The 15,082-nt window shown below is 43.7% G+C and overlaps 1 protein-coding gene across 10 annotated transcripts in view; it reads right to left on the bottom strand.

Annotated features, from left to right (window-relative positions):
* PKNOX2 (PBX/knotted 1 homeobox 2) overlaps positions 1-15,082 on the bottom strand; it is a 317,612-nt gene that overhangs the window by 295,866 nt on the left and 6,664 nt on the right. For 9 of the 10 annotated variants that reach the window (XR_006194095.1, XM_042907054.1, XM_042907051.1 and 6 more), the window contains one exon: positions 14,935-15,075. The gene's annotated coding sequence lies outside the window, so the exon portion shown is untranslated. Of the gene's footprint in view, positions 1-301; positions 437-14,934; positions 15,076-15,082 lie in introns of those variants that run through there. The other variant, XM_042907055.1, reaches the window with a different exon arrangement.

Genomic DNA, 15,082 nt, shown 5'->3' with positions numbered 1-15,082 from the left:
TCAGGAAGCCAGGGATTGCCTTTGGCTCAAGTCCCTCATGGCTGTGAGGCTCTAGGAGAGATAGTTACATCACACTTAGCACAGGAAGGTGGAAGTAAAGGGGTGTAGTATATGTGTGGTGGTGTGGGTGTGAGAGACAGAGACAGAGACAGAGAGGCAGACAGAGACAGAGAGTGTGTTTCCACCTCAGGCATAGAATAGCCCAAGATTTCACAGAGATAGAGATTCTATTCTTTCCATTCACTCCAGCACCAGATGGAGCAAGAGATCTTTATGGCACTTGCGGGAGGGGGTTACTTACCTCTGGGGGAGCAGCTTTGTCTGTCTCTGAGCCAAATGCCACACTGACTTCTGCTTCCCATCTTGCCTGCCTCTCCCCTCCTCTGACTCTCCTACTTGATATTTCTGTAACAGAAACTGGTTCCCTTCCTTGGGACTTGACCCAGCCCATCTCCTCTCCACAACCCTCGCCCCCACTCCTGCCTTCCGCCTCCCCCCCCACCCCCATCTCCAGAGTCCTTTGCCCTTTTCAGAGTCTACAGGGATTAGCTGGGTTAGCTTTCACACAGGCGGACACTGAAGCCTCATGTGGCTACAAAGAAAGCAAAACTGATACAATTGTGTGTGCCCTGGGAAGAGTCTGTGGAATGTTCAGGAAGTCCACTCCGTGGCTGACTGGAGCCTGAAGTACCCAGAGTTTTCTCCCTTTCCATTCAAAGAAAAATAGGGAACTATGTTTGAAGGAGCATAAGTAAATTACAATGTGAATTCACCAATCTACCCTTTCCATAAAATATACTGAGCTCCTACTACACAGCATGTAAATATGTTTGGAAAGCAGGGACTTCCAAAATGAGTAAGATGCAGTCCTTGGTCTGCATAGGGGTGACTGTCTGACCAATATCTATGAAGTAGAGGGTAATATGGAAAGGGCAAAAAAAAGTTACCCCCAAATGCTCAGATGGTTCAAAGTAGGGTAAAAGTCACATTAGAAGGAAGAATCAAAGTTTTCCTAAACCACGTAACTTTTAAAACAGCTTAAAACTGATGGATAAAATTTGTTCATATACTTTTAAAATTAGTTTTAAGGAACTTAATGCATTTGAATATAATGTAATGCATTCAATACACTGAATAACATTTTTTAAAGATGATAAATAATCATTCTGCTTTTGAAAAAAACTGTATGAAGTAAGAAATCATGACTCTTCTTTGACCCATCTCATTCCATCCCCCAAAAGTAACTCCTTTAACAGTTTGGAGTGTATTGGCCCTAATCTTTGGATGGAAATGATTTCAACAAAATGGGAAGAAGGAGAGTATCCCAGGTAAAGAACAGGAGGTGAGAAGAGAAAAGGCAAGTTGTGTACCCGGCGTGTGTGGCAAAAGCAGGAGACAAGAGATGACATTGCAACAGGAGGTTGGAGTCACATCACAGAAGGTCCTTTGCACGAGTTTGGAATTAGGGACATTATTCAATAGGTGGTGTCATATAAGAAATGGTCCAAGGAGTTAGGGATTTAAAAAAAAATTTTTTTTAATATTTTTTTATTCTTGAGAGAGAGACAGAGACAGAGTGTGAGTGAGGGAGGGGCAGAGAGAGGGGGAGACACAGAACCCAAAGCAGACTCTAGGCTCCCCGCTGTCAGCACAGAGCCCGATCCAGGGCTTAAACTCACGAACCTTGAGATCATGACCTGAGCTGAAGTCAGATGTTTAACTGACTGAGCCACCCAGGTGCCCTAAGAATCGGGGATTTTTAACTAGAGTAAAAGGAGATCTGGGGGCACATGGTGGCAATAATTCAATCATACAGGGGCACCTGGGTGGCTCAGGTGGTTAAGCATCTCATTCTTGGTTTCAACTCAGGTCATGATCTCACCGCTTCATGGGTTCAAGCCCCACATCAGGCTCTGTGCTGGCAGTGCAGAGCCTGCTTGGAATTCTCTCTTTTTCTCCCTCTCTCTCTGTCCCTCTCTACTCGTTTTATCTCTGTCTCTCTCAAAACAAACACACAAACAAATAAAAATAATTCAATACACAAAGTGCTATCATGTGGAAGAGAGATCTGGCTTTCAGTTTGAGGATCCACCGGTCAGAATTTGGGTCAAAACCTGGAAGTTTCTGGAGTGGCATTTCAGTTCTATATAGATAGGAAAGGACTTTCTAACAAATGGATCTGTGCAATAATAGAGTGGATGACCCAGTGAAGACGAAGCATCTCTTCACTGGAGAAGCTCTGACAGAGGATTTGTGCATCGAGCAGGGAGCAGGGGACTTGCAGAGTCTTTTCTAATATTAAGATTCTACAGTAAAATGAGGAAGCAGTGAAGGATTTTTGAGCAGTTCTATAATTAGAGCCATGCTTTAGGAAGATGAATTTGGCAGAAATGTATAGATTGGGTCAAAGTAGAAACAAAGTTAAAACAGATGAGCATGAGGCTGATAGAGTCACTCAATCAAAAGCAATTAGGATTCTGGTTAAACATGGTACATAGGCCTGCTTTTTATCTGTACCCCCTCATAAAATGTAACTAAAATGACAGTGCATGAATCAAAAGGACATGAATCCACAAAGTCTATGGAAGAGGAAACAACAGCAGAGGGGAGATGTCAACAAAATCTGACTTGGAGCCAGAAGCACCAGGTGTCTATGAAGGCCAAGGAAATGGGCAGGCAGGTGACTGCCTAACACCAGTCCCCCAAATCCCCAGTGGCGACAGGACATCCCAGGAGAGACTGGATTGGAGGAGGTCCACAGGAGGGGCAATAGTCACAGCAAAAGGTGAAGTGAGGTACATTCTGAAAGCAGAGGAGTTGAGGGAAAGATTCCACACTAAATGGTGAGATCCTATGGTCCCCTTCCCGGGCTCGGCTCCTGGAATGCCAGCAGCCAGGGTTATACTCACCTCCTCAGGCAGAAGACTAGAGAATTTGTTTCTTGGGAAACTTACCAGCTCAAGAGAAAAAACTAATCAACACTAAGATTTGGGGGATTCCAAATAAATGGCCAGTCCCTGCCTAATGACTGCCATAAGAAGGCCCACTAGTCACCAAGACTAAGTAACCACCCCCCACCCCCACCCCCACACACACATACACAGAATCTCTACCTGAGCTTTAGGGTATCATTAAAAAAAATTTTTTTATGCTTATTCATTTTTTCAGAGAGAGACAGAGAGACAGAAAGTGAGGAGGGGGAGGGACAGAGAGAGAAGGAGACACAGAATCCAAAGCAGGCTCCAGGCTCCGAGCTGTCAGCACAGAGCCTGACACAGGGCTTGAACTCACAAACCATGAGATCATGACCTGAGCAGAAGTCAGATGCTTAACTGACTAAGCCACACAGGCACCCCTAGGGCATCATTTTTAAGTACTACTGCCAGGCAATAATTACTGAAAATTTGAGTGAAATCTCTAACACAAAGAACTAACAATCAAAATGAATAAATTTAAGGAAACAGACAATGCAGAAAGAAAAGGCAACTTCAAAACTAGAATAACTGAAACTTAAGAGAATCAAGGGATGACACTGTATTCATAAAAAACATCAGGATGCTGAGGAAGAGAACAGAGAGCGGGAAAGAGCTTTTTCACATTGAAATAAAATATCCCCAATAAAACACTAAACAGAAAAGCTGGAAGAGGGCTGGGAAATTCTCACTGAAAATAGAACAAAACAGAAAACAAAAGAGAAAAGAGAAGCAAAGAGGTAAGTAGTACATTTGAGGATCAATTTAGAAGGTCCACAATCTAGTAGGAACTCTAGAAGAAGAAAAGAGAGAGAAATGATAGGAAGGAATCACCAAAGAAATAATATTAGAGCATTTCCCAGAACTAGAGCTCACAGTTCCCTGGGCTGACAGGGTCTATGGTGCCCAGCATGACAAATGAAGAAGTGGCACCAAGGATTGTCATTACAAAATTGCAGAAAGAGAAGGGGCAAAAACAAAATCCTATTCATGGAAGCATTATTCATAATAGCCAAAAAGTGTAAACAACCCAAGTATCCATCAAATTTTTTTTTTAATTTTTTTAACGTTTATTTATTATTGAGAGACAGAGACAGAGCATGAGCAGGGGAGGGGCACAGAGAGGGGGAGACACAGAATCCGAAGCAGGCTCCAGGCTCTGAGCTGTAAGCACAGAGCCCGACGTGGGCTTGAACTCACAAACTGCGAGATCATGACCTGAGCCGAAGTCAGACGCTTAACGGACTGAGCCACCCAGGCGCCCCAAATTCTTAACAGATAAACAAAATGTGGTGTATCCATAGAACAGAATACTATTTGGGAGTACAAAGAAATGTGCTACTAAGACATGTTATAACATGGAGGAATCTTGACGATGTTTTGCTGAGCAAAAAAGCCATTCACAAAAGACCACATGCTGTATGATTCCATTTCTTTCTCTTTTTTTTAAAGTTTATTTATTATTTTGAGAGACAGAGCATGAGCGGGGAAGGGGTGGGGAGAGAGGGGGAGAGAGAGAATCCCAAGCAGGCTCCACGATGTCACTGAAGAGCCCAACGCGGGGCTCAATCTCACAAACCATGAGATCATGACCTGAGCCGAAATCAAGAGTCAGATGCTTAACCGACTGAGCCACCCAGCTGCCCCAGAAGTGGGTATTTTTGTGTGTGGAATGTGTTAAAGAGTTAAATTACCATCTGCTAGAGGAAGAAGACAATGATGATGGCAAAGTTGGGGAGGGGGGCGGGAATTAAACATTAGAAGCACCATGCTGTTCAGAAAATACAGACTAGATACCGGAAGAGAAATTTAATTTGAGAAAGGTCATAAGGCCCTGAGTCAGAGTAGTGGCTGGTGGGGATGGATTTGTGAAACTTGGAAGCTGGATTGAGGACCCAGAAAATGCAGAGAGCAAGGGGAAGGGAAGCCTAAAACAAATAAGAAACACACAAAATCATTCCATAGTTTTAAGCCTGGTAACAATAATGGCGGTGGTTGGGAAAAAAGCTTGGGAGAAATTGGCTGCTTGGAAGAAAGATAAAGGTGGCCTCTACCATGTTCTGGGGGGTGGGGTCCCTTCATCTGCACATCTTTTGGTATGCCTCTGTGGCTTCTGGAGGCACAGCATTTTTTTTTAATGTTTATTTATTTTTGAGGGAGAGAGAGAGAGACAGACCATGAGCAGGAGGGGGACCGAGAAAGAGGGAGACACAGAATCTGAAGCAGGCTCCAGGCTCTGAGCTGTCAGCACAAAGCCTGATCAGGGCTCGAACTCATGAACAGAGAGATCATGACCTGAGCCCAAGTCGGACGCTTAACCCCTTAACCGACTGAGCCACCCAGGGGCCCCAGTGGAGGTGTTCTGATTGCAGCTGTTCAGCAAACAGAAGCTTAGAGCATCTCAGATGTGTGAGATTCTGGCACCAACAGGGGTCTTAGAAACTACTTAAATTAATGCCTCTGACATTCAGCCCAGAGAAATTAAATCCAAGGGAGGAAACAGTTAACCAAGGGATGGTCAACTGTGTTAAGAGACTTAGAGAAGGAAAGAACTAAAGACCAAGAAAAGGCCCTTGGATCCAGCAATCAGGTGATCGTCAGGAGAATCAGTGCCCTGGAGGGGAGAAGGAAGAGCCAGAGGGCAGGGGGTGAAAAGTGATGTGGGGGCTGGGGGAACAGAATCTACCTGACAGCGTCTTGCACAAAGTAAGGGCTTCACAAATATTAGTTGTTGTTGGTTTTTCTTTTCTTTTTTTTTCAGAGAACCATGATGATATAAATGAAAAAACAAAACAAAACAAAAGCTGGTAGCTTTGTGAGGATAATGAAGTACTTAAAGATGATGTCTGAAGAAAAAATTAGTCGTGGAAACTTGCAGCTAGATGGGGGGTGGGGGGGTGGGTAGGCAGTGGCATTTACTAAAGACACCAAGAAGACCAATGCCTGATGGACGCGAGGGCCAGAGTACCTGGGTGGACTTTAACAAAGGATGTCACCATAACAATTAGCTGTGAAAAAGAGGACTAGTCCAAGCTAAAAGAAAAGAAAAGAGGAAAGAAAAAGCTAAAAGGAAAAGAAAAAAGGATGGAAAAATATCCACATGAATTTTGATAGGGAAGAAAGGAACACTGAAAAGCCCCACGTTGGGTGATCTCTTTCTAAGGAAAATGGGAGTCATGAACCACCGAATGAAAGCAGGTGGGGTTGCAAGCCGGAAGAAGACGGAAACACTTTGGAACAGTGGTTCTCCGCCCGGAGTAATTTTGCCCCCCACTCCCGCCTGCACCCCCAGGAGACCTTTGGCAATGAGACTGGAGACCTTTTTTTGCTGTCATCGTTGGGGAGATGGTGCTACTGGCATCTAGTTACGTTTTGTGGAGGTCAGGACGCTGCTAAACATCCTACAATACACAGGCCAGCCGCCCACAACAAAAATGATGCTGCCCCAAATGTTAATTGTACCAAGGTTGAGAAACCACGCTTTAGAGCAACTACTGAGGGAATTTCACAAAGAAGTCAACAAGAAATGTGTAGGAGGATGGTTCAGCAGCTGCACAGGCCAACCCAAGCTTAAATAGCATAAATTTTAGTAAATCCAATTGATGCTTTTTTTAAAGTTTTCTAGTTTACATTAAGCAGAGAGCGCTCATATAAATAGACTGTCTCATTTTGAAGGGCTTTACACACATTTGTCATGAATCAATTGTGAAAGGTATAAATATGTAACATTTATTACCTTAAAGAAATCTTTGAGGTAGGTACCTTTTTTCTGGTTTTCCAAATGAGGAAATAAAAACACAGAGGGTTTGAGTAACTTACCCAAAGTCACATGGCCAGTACAGGTAGAGAAAGGATTTAAGCCCTGGCATTTTAACACAACAATCTATTCTTATTAGGATGCCATGCCTTTCGGGGACCTCTAAAATCAACCCTGTTTCTCATCTCACACCCTTCCAATGACCTTCCAATTCTGGAATGTGAGTGTTCTAGAAAAGGGGTTTCTTTCAACAGCTCTGCACCAAACATATCTCTGCCCCTTAATGTGCAGGACCCAGTCTTGAGTTGAACAATCCAAATCCTAGATGCTAAGGGCCAGGAAGGCGGTCAAGATTTCCTTAGAGAGAAGTCAAGTATTTGATATATGACCTCTGAAATAACTACTTTGAATAAGATCAGCCCCTAACCCCTTAGAAATTCTGCAAACGGCCAGTCTGTTTTGTGAACCCACATGTTAGCTATACCCCTCTTTCTGAGATTACAGAGTGACTGAATGCCTCTGAGCATTATTCATTCTATCTCTAAAGGCCTTTATGACTATTAATCCCTGATGATATGCTCTGCTCAGCCCAGGTTTGGAATTATCAGCCTCCTAGGTCTGTGTTCATCAGGACTTGGCAAAAGTTCATCAGAACTTGCTAAGTTTCTGCCTTCTACGTGCCTTAATTCAAGAACTCAGGGAAACCTAATGACTGGCCTATGACTAACGCTGTTATGAAAAATGCCCAAGAAACAGATGGGAATTAGACACTTCCAAGCATCATTAATTCATCCTCAGAACCAGTTTGACCTTTGACCCAGGTCTGGCTGCTGCCAGCAAGAGGGCTATAGGCTTGAGACTTCCGGCCTGTGGGCCTGTGGTAGCCTCCAGAGGGAAGGCTGTTGCAGTGGAAAGTGGAGGCACAAACAGCTTACCTGAAGGACTCGAGGTGGGGGGCAGCGAGAGGGGGCACAGGGACCAAGATACCCAGCAGAGAAAGACTGCATCCCTGCTCTGACCCCATTATCCCTCTCCCCAGCCTCTGTCAGCTCCTCCTCTAGGTCAAGGGGCTCACAGAAGACTCTAGGCCATCCATCTTCCAGCTCCTTCCTTTCTCTCCGGTTCTTCTCATGTCTCTGTTATCTGGCTCCTCTCCACTCCCCCCAACCCCAGGGGTCTCATGCTCTGCCCCATCCTAGCTGCCCTTGACCCCATTCAATCTGCATCCCCCGAGTCACCTGTTTTCCTTGTACACTCACTCTCAGAAAGCCTTTCTTGATTACATATTGACATATGAGAAAGACAGGTCCGGCATTGGAGAATGTTTTTATTTCAGTTTGAATTACTAAATCATTTAGGGTTTTTCCCCCTGCTCATGATTCTGGTTGTTGCTTAAGTACTTATTAGATAGAGCTTGTTTTTCTAGTCATTTTGTGTATTTCCCAGATAATTCACATTTGATGACTCCTGTTTACTCTGCAGCTATGATAAAATCATGACCGTTTTAGGGGTGCCTGGGTGGCTTAGTTGGTTACAGGTCCGACTCTTGATCTCAGTTCAGGTCATGATTTCATAGTTTGTGGGATCAAGCCCCGCATTGAGCTCTGTGCTGACAATGCAAAGCCTGCTTGGGATTCTCTCTCCTTCTTTCTCTCCCCCTCCCCCCACTCATGACCTCTCTCTCTCTCCAAATAAAAAAATAAACATATTTAAAAAATCATAAAGATTTTAAATACTAGGACCTTCAGTTGACCCTCACTGACTAATAAATATTTGGGATTTTGAGATGACAGCATGATGGGGGTTACAAACCTCATTCAGGGCAAGAGCCTCCACTTAGTCTGATCTTATATCCCTTGCCATTAGAAAAGTCTTGCTTTGTCTAACTTAAATGTATCATGCTCTCCAGAAATCCAGATTTTCATCATAGTATCCCTCTGGGAAGCATCTCTCAGCCCTTTACAAGAGTTACTATCCCAGCCTTCTCATGCTGTAGTAAGAGGACCTGGGACAAGAAGTAAAATCCATCTGTTCTTCTAACATCAAGAGGGAGAAGGAGCTTAATCAGAGTCAGGTACCTGAGAGAAAAGGCCAAGGATAGAGCCCTGAGGCTTTGGTCCCCAAACCTCTGCACCTCCGACGGCTATACACAGAGGGCTTCTCCCCTTCCCAAGTCTCCATGTTAGTCCCTTGGCCACTGCCTAATGCCATTCCCTGATGTCATCTCCTTTCTCTGATCCACCCCCTCTGTAGCTCTAACACCAAAGTTTGTGTTAGCTAGCTGGTTTACTTTGTCTTTGATTCTATCTCCCTGTTACCAGGCCTGTCCTGGTCCCTTTCTTAACCAAGAGGCCTGCGTTCATGAGCCCTTCATGTTGCCTGATTTCTGAGAAGGATACAGTTGCCCATGTCTGAAGCTGACTGCATCTTGATTTCCCGTCAGGATGATCAAAACTGTGTTCTACCAGGACATAAAGAAAGATGATCCAGCCAGGGCTCCTCTGGGGCCGTAGGCAGAGTCCCCAGGGTACCTCTGAACTCTTGAAATGATTTGGACTTTGAAGTGATCTGTTTAGACCCTTAGGTTAACTAAGAGCAGAGAAATATAATGTCTGCTGCCCTTTGCTTCTTCTAGGAGCTCCATAAGGAAAAGAAAAATAGAGGAGTCTAGGAGACCCACTATCCCAGTGAGCTGGAGAAGAGGAGTCACCAGCCAGGTCAGCCTCTCACCCAGCCATCACGGAGGCTTCTTGGAACACTTCTCATCCAAAGAAAGACCTACAGCAATGAATGTATATGGTAGGTGCCCTGTCAATATTTGTTGAATAAATGAAAAAGAAGTTTTAATATCTTACAATATCTCTTCACTATTTAGATTACCCTCACTCTGAAGTAGATGGAGGCAAAAGAGACAGAAAAGAAATTAAAATGAGTTTGGCACCGAGACAGAGTAAAGCTGTGTCTAAACACAAGATGGAAATCACATCCTCTCTTCGTGCCCCAGATTCTCCACATGCAATGACTCGGGAGGTAATATTGGCAGACAGAAGAAAATGAAAACTTATTTCCTAGACCCCCAGCCCAGTGACAGTGTTCCATCTCCGTGATCCAAAGAGCACCCAGGCCTATTCTGACCCAAAGAGAGAGACAAAAATTCCTTCTCAGGAAACCCAAATTTCTGCAGACCTGAAGAACTTGCTATATCATGGCTTTAGCTAAACAACACTAGCTCGATTATCAAATATTAGAATTGGAAGAAACAAGCATTGATGCAAGTAAAAGAATATTCTGCTGCTGATTTAAAGACAAGTGAATCGCTAAATATTTTTATTAGCAGCAAATTTGCTGCTTGCTGGAACTAATTTCACGCCCCGTAGATATGGTGCTTAAGCTGGAAATGGCGTTAAATTGCTCTCTCCTCGAGGCGCGTAAGGCTTCTGGTAGCAACCACCGCTAGATGGCACAGAAAAGGTAGCTCCTCTAAGATAAGCAGCTTTGGAACCAATCATGGGGAAGTCCAGAGGAAGTCCCGCCCTACATTTCCCCTCCTTCCAAAGAAAGGTTTGTGTCTCAAATATCCACTAAAAAACGAAGTTGACTGGAAAAGACCATTCCTCTCAAGGTTCTTGAATTTCCCGGTTCAATCTTTTCTCCAAACTCACACATTTGGTGAATACATCCAATCAGTCAATCAACTGTAATTTATACAATTTCTTGCATGTTAGTCCTGTCTCTTCAAGGGCACCATATAGCTCCTTGGAAGGAAAGATTACATTTTATCACCAGAACTGAAACCACAGTGAGCAAACAGGTACAACTTGCAGATCAGGGAGCTAGAATAGAAGAACTGAGATAAAGATGGCAGTGCAAAGGATGAGACCGGGTTAGAACAAGACGGAACCAAACACGCAGAGGTTATGGGAGCCCCTGGGGAAATGAAAGCAGGTGAGCAAGCCAAAGTGGAGGCAACACCAGCTCTAAGAGTCAGAGAATTGCTGGGGCTCAGAAGCCACAGCCAGAGGACACATTAAACAGTAAAGGTCAGAGCAGGCTGCAGGTGAACAAATAGACCAACAAAATGCAGGACACAAATGCCTAAGGAGAAAAAAAGGCAAGAAGCCAAAGGTCAAAGCAGCAGTCAGGAAACGCATAGAAGCTAAAGAAATAGGAGCAAAACATACACAGAAAGATCGAAGTGCTTATTACATAGATGCTTAACGACCAGGTAATGAGAGCCCACACAGGTTCACTAAGAATAAATTTTGCCAAAATGAACTCATTTCCCTGTAGAGTTATGGAATTGATAAATCAGATCATGTTATTGATTCTCTTACTGAAAGACTTCTGAGTTAGCTACAGAATGAAGCCCAAACTCATGGTATTTGAGACCCTTCATATGCCATCTTGTTTCCTGTCACTCATTTCACTGAACCTGGGTTCCACCCCCATTAGGAGTTTGCTCTTTCTGAACCATTCCGAAGACATTCACTTCTCCATGGTTGGCTTATCTTAATCTCTCCTTTCTCTAGGTCCTCTGTAAACTCTGCTTATATTGCTAATGTGGAATATGATATCTATTATATTTTACATTGAAAAAATGTATATACCTCTAACATAAATTACATATTTAAATTATATACATATTAAATTTGGAGCTGATGCTTATATGGTTATCTTCTCTGCTAAACTGTGAGCTCTTTAAGGTAAGAACAATATGTTGATCATTTTTGTGGCCTCACCACCTAACACAGAACCTAGCGGTTAGGGGGTCAACAATAAACATTTGTTGATTTGAATGGGAGTAAATGCCAAACACATATATCTTCAAAGTTATCATTATGCATAATGTTGTAAAATGTGTCGGGGGGTGGGGGGCGGGCCCTGGGTGGCTCAGTTGGTTAAGTATGTCAGCTCCGGCCATGATCTCACTACTGTGAGATCCAGCTCCGTGGCTGGTTCCTTGCTGAGCGTCAAGCCTGCTTGGGATTCTCTCTCTCCCTCTCTCTCCATGCTTCTCTCTCTCCCCCCGCCTCAAAACAAATAAACATTTTTTTAAAAATAAAATAAAATGTGTCCTTAGGCAAAACTGAAGCTGTCTGAATATATACCCAGACAGGAAGGAGATTTTTCAATGCTGCCAAGTTTTATCCTAGACAACATTTTTTTAATGTTTATTTATTTTTGAAAGAAAGAGACAGAGACAAAGTGCGAGTGGGGATGGGCAGAGAAACAGGAGGACACAGAATCCAAAGCAGGCTCTAGGCTTTGAGCTGTAAGCACAGAGCCCCACACAGGGCTCAAACCCACAAGCAGTGAGATCATGACCTGAGCCCAAGTTGGACACTTAACCAACTGAGCCACCCAGGCACCCCCTAGACAACATTTGTTTTAATGTTTATTTATTTTTGAGAGAGAAGGCACATGTGAGTAGGAGAGGGGCAGAGAGAGAGGGAGAGAGAGGATCTGAAGCAGGCTCTGTACTGACAGCAGAGAGCCCGATGCGGGGCTCAAACTCCCGAACTGTGAGATCATGACCCAAGCCGAAGTCAGACGTTTAACTGACTGTGCCACCCAGGTGTCCCTAAACGACATTTTTAATAGTAATCCAAATTATATACAAAAAAGTTTATCAAATGTGCTAGGATACTAATGTCACAGGGGAAAGAATAAAGACTTTAACAATAAATCTAATAGGCTGGAATCTAGTACTCTAGAAAACTAACAAGATAAAATTGAAATAAATGTAAAGTTCTATATTTAGATTTCAAAAATAAATTGCACATAGGATAGAGATTTCACTTGGCAGTAATAAATGTGCAGAAGAGTTAGAAGCTTCAGTTAATCATAAGCTTTAAAAGCAAACAGTGAGATGTGACCAGTAACATTCTAAGGACACTGGAGTCCCTGATGGTTGTGGAGTGTCCAGCTCAAAAGAAGCAGTAAGAGTGCCACTGTACTCTAAGCTTATGTGATGCATTATGAGGAATTCTAGCACCAGATTCTAAATACACCACAGTTCAAGTCCAGCCTAAAAGCCAACAAACAAATCACAGTTCATCCAAATCGCTGTGACCAGGAAGGTAAAGGAGTCTAGAAACAATGAAATGAAACAAGAACAGAAGAACTCTGTGTGTGCTTTACTTGGGAAGCTAAAAACTAAGGGAAGGTTTCATTGGTATCTTCAAATATTTTAGAAGTGGCCTTTTATATGTTGCTACAAATGGCAAAGCTAGACACAGTGAGTAGGAAATACGAGGAGGCCGAGTTTGGCTCAGTGTAAGAAAGAACTTTGTAAGATTTACAGCCATCCAACAATCATGGGGGCAGCCTTGGGAGGTTGACAGCTCTCCAACCCTGAACATATTCAAGTGGAGGCCAGATAACTAAGTAAATATCTATATGACATTTACAGAAGAGATGGTTTATATATACAAAATATAAATACCTTCCCTTGTGAAATCTCTCAGTGGCTCATCAGAATCTGCACGATGTCTAAATTCCTCACCATGTCATACAAGCCCTTCATGACACAGATCCCAGTGACCTCCCCCCTTCATCTTCTGCTTTTACCCACCTCCCATGCCTTCAGCCCCAGCCCATTCCATACCACGGACACTCTGAACTCCTCACCTGTCACCTATTTGCTATTCTCTCTCATACTGCTAAATATTTGCATGTGCCATTCTTTGTGCCCAGAACCCTCTCCTTCTTATCCTCTGCGGCTAATTTCCAGTCATCCATAAAGACCCAGTTCAAGTATCAACCTTCCCTGACTCCTCTATATACTGCCCTATACTTAGGAAGCGCCCCATATTTCCCTCTGATGTAGCCTTTATTGCACGGAGCATTTTTTCTTGTTTGTCTCAAACAACAGAATGTGAACAATTTGAAGAAAAAGACTATGTCTCATCTCCATACCTCCCATTTCTAGAACACTGCCTGATGGAGGGCAGATGTTCAGTTTTGGAAGTGAATTGCATCAGGCCTTTATTCCTTAGGTCAAAACATGACCAAAGGGTCAGGCAGAATGTAGAGTTTACTAAATAGGCAATCATCGCCAGAAACAGAGGGTTTAGAGAAATGACCAATTCTGGGAATGGCCATCTTTCTCAACCGTGGACCACCTAAATAATTACACATTGTGCTTTCTTCTTCTTTAAGGAATCTGGCTTCACTGTCTTCATTCCTCAAGCCTCCTGCCCTTTGTCACTCCCTTTCTTTCTTCTCCTTGTCCCCCCACTTAACATACTCCCTGACTCTCCTATCTCAACTGGGGGAATATTTTGGCAAAGCAATCAAAGAACCAATTCTATTTATCATCATTTATTTATTAGATTAACTTAAATCACATCTACTGCCCTCAGGGCCTCTGAGTTTGTGTAGCAAACTCATGTTAATATTTTCTATTGAGGATAGTTTGGCATGGTGCCCCAAAGGTTAGCAAAACACGGTTCTGGGGCAGAAAATCCCAGAGCTGAAATCCTCAAGGCTTCTCTTCCTCCTTAAGGACAGGGGTTCTTGCCAACAACAACAAAAAAATGTGGAATATTTATGAGACTACCCTTTCAAGCTGGGCCATACCTAGGTATTTCTGTGGCTTCTCAGAGAACTATATTCCTAATCCTGACTTACCTCTTAGATGTCCTTCCTAAGTAGTAGGTCTTTCAACCCCGGAACCCAGCACCAATCTATAAAAAGCCTTTCAATCTGAGTAGCTGAGAGCTCAAATAAGACTTGTGTTCATATTTCAAAATCCCTCCATTCTGGCCATCTCCTCTCACTCAGAGCCTAAGAACTTGTGACTACACTGCCTGCAGCCTCAGCTTGACCCTGTTCTGAAATGCCCTGATGGAACAGACTGAGTGTTCACTGGAGGTTCAGTGATGTCAGCCCAACCGGAGCATTTTTCAGCTGCTTCTTGGGCACAGTGAACTTTCTCTCTTGTAAGGAAGCATGGGGCTCAGGCCTGTCATGGGCTGTAACAATGCCTCAAGACATCTGCTAATCCAGAAACCCCATGGTTCTTCTAATACTCTCACACTTGCCCATAAAGCATCGTGGGTTTCCTTCCCCCACCCACCAAATGTTCCTGTACAGGCTCCAGCTGAGTTTTGCCGTATATATCCACCCAGCAGCTGCCTGGTATGTGCCTCTCGGGCTGCCGGCCTCTCCTCCTTCACAAGAGTTGAGGAAATCAGAACTCACGGAATCCTTCTCTTGCTGGTTGGTCGCTTTACGTCAGCTCCGCAGAGAGAATGGCTGGACTGTGAACCCAGAGGCTAGAGCCAGTGGCAACAGTGGTAACAGCTCTTCCTGCTGTTCGATGCTCTGTAGCCTCCTCTCAGTCTGTAGG

The sequence above is a fragment of the Panthera leo genome, chromosome D1 (assembly GCF_018350215.1).
Source record: "Panthera leo isolate Ple1 chromosome D1, P.leo_Ple1_pat1.1, whole genome shotgun sequence".
NCBI classification, from domain to species: Eukaryota; Metazoa; Chordata; class Mammalia; order Carnivora; family Felidae; genus Panthera; species Panthera leo.
The sequence above is the reverse complement of the archived record's forward strand: the minus strand, read 5'-3'. Positions and strand labels throughout refer to the sequence as shown.